Below are 1507 nucleotides of genomic sequence, written 5' to 3' on the forward strand. Positions count from 1 at the left end.
TCCCTATTTTTTCATTGATGATCTTAATAATTTTAGGATTCACATTTAGATCTTTAATCCATGTTGAGTTCATTTTTGTATAGGGTGTGAGGCAAAGATCTTGTCTCAGTCTTTTACATATCGCTTTCCAGTTCTGCCAGCACCATTTGTTAAAGAGACTGTCTCTTCCTCATGCAATGTGCCTAGCCACTTTGTCAAAAATCATTTGGCTGTAAGTGTTTGAGTTAATATCTGGATTCTCGATTCTATTCCATTGATCAATATCTTTAGTACCAGGCTGTTTTCACCACCGTAGCCATATAGTAAAGTTTGAAATCGGGGAGTGAGAGACGTCCAACCTTGTTCTTCCTTTTAAGCCATGCTTTGCTTATCCTGGGTCTCTTTCCTTTCCATATAAAATTACTAATTGTCTTTTCAATCTCTTTGAAGAATGTTATTGGAATCTGGATTGGGATTGCATTGTATGTGTAAATTGCTCTGGGTAGTATTGACATTTTCACGATGTTGAGTCTTCCTATCCAGGAACATGGTATGTTCTTCCACTTCTGTAGGTCTCTTTTGATTTCTTGTAGTAGTGCTTTGTAAATTTTTTTATATAAGTCCTTTGTTTCTCTGGTTATGTTTATTCCTAAGTATTCATCGTTTTGTGGCTATTGTAAATGGTATTGCTTTTTTAATGTCCTTTTCATCGCTATTGCTGTTGCTATAGAGAAATCCAATTGATTTTTGTATGTTAATCTTATAGCCTATAGGAGCTCTGGTAGCGTAGTGGTTACGAATCAGGCTGTGAACCGCAAGGTCAGCAGTTTGAAACTACCAGCTGCTCCGCGGGAGAAAGATGAGGCTTTCTGATCCCGTAAAGATTTACAGCCTCGGAAACCCTGTTCAGGGTCGCTATGAGTTGGAACCGACTCCACAGCACTTAACAACAACAACAATCTTATAGCCTGCCAGTTTGCTGAATCTTTTGATGAGGTCTAATAGTTTTTTTACTGAGTCTTTGGGGTTTTCTATATATAGGATCATATCGTCTGCAGATAGGGAGAGTTTTACTTCCTCTTTGCCAACTCGGACGCCTTTAATTTCTTTATCATGCCATATAGCTCTAGCTAAAACTTCCAGCACAATATTGAATAGGAGCGGTGATAACGTGCATCCTTTTTTGGTTCCTGTTCACAGGGGGAAGGCTTTCAGTTTCTCCTAATTGAGTGTGATGTAGGCTCTTGGTTTTGAATATATGCTTTTGATTATGTTGAGGAATTTCCCTTCAATTCCTACTTTGTTGAGTGTTTTTTTTATCAGGAATGGATGTTGTATTTTGTCGAATGCCTTTTCTGCATCAATCAATATGATGATGTGGTTCTTTTCTTTTTCTTATTTATATGATGGATGATGTTGATCATTTCTCTAATGTTGAACCATCCTTGCATCCCTTTTATGAAACCGTCTTGGTCGTGATGTATTATTTTTTTTGATGTGCTGTTGGATTCTGTTTGTTAGGATTTTG

General features: G+C 37.4%; 1 protein-coding gene across 1 annotated transcript in view; it reads right to left on the reverse strand.

Annotated features, from left to right (window-relative positions):
- Positions 1-1323: 1323 nt before the first annotated feature.
- The window catches only part of TRIM13 (tripartite motif containing 13), a 20530-nt gene continuing 20346 nt past the window's right edge, over positions 1324-1507 (reverse strand). Inside the window, exon 3 of the mRNA XM_006874145.1 lies at positions 1324-1334. The gene's annotated coding sequence lies outside the window, so the exon portion shown is untranslated. The remainder of the gene's footprint in view (positions 1335-1507) is intronic.

The sequence above is a fragment of the Chrysochloris asiatica genome, unplaced genomic scaffold (genome assembly GCF_000296735.1).
Source record: "Chrysochloris asiatica unplaced genomic scaffold, ChrAsi1.0 scaffold00263, whole genome shotgun sequence".
NCBI classification, from domain to species: domain Eukaryota; kingdom Metazoa; phylum Chordata; class Mammalia; order Afrosoricida; family Chrysochloridae; genus Chrysochloris; species Chrysochloris asiatica.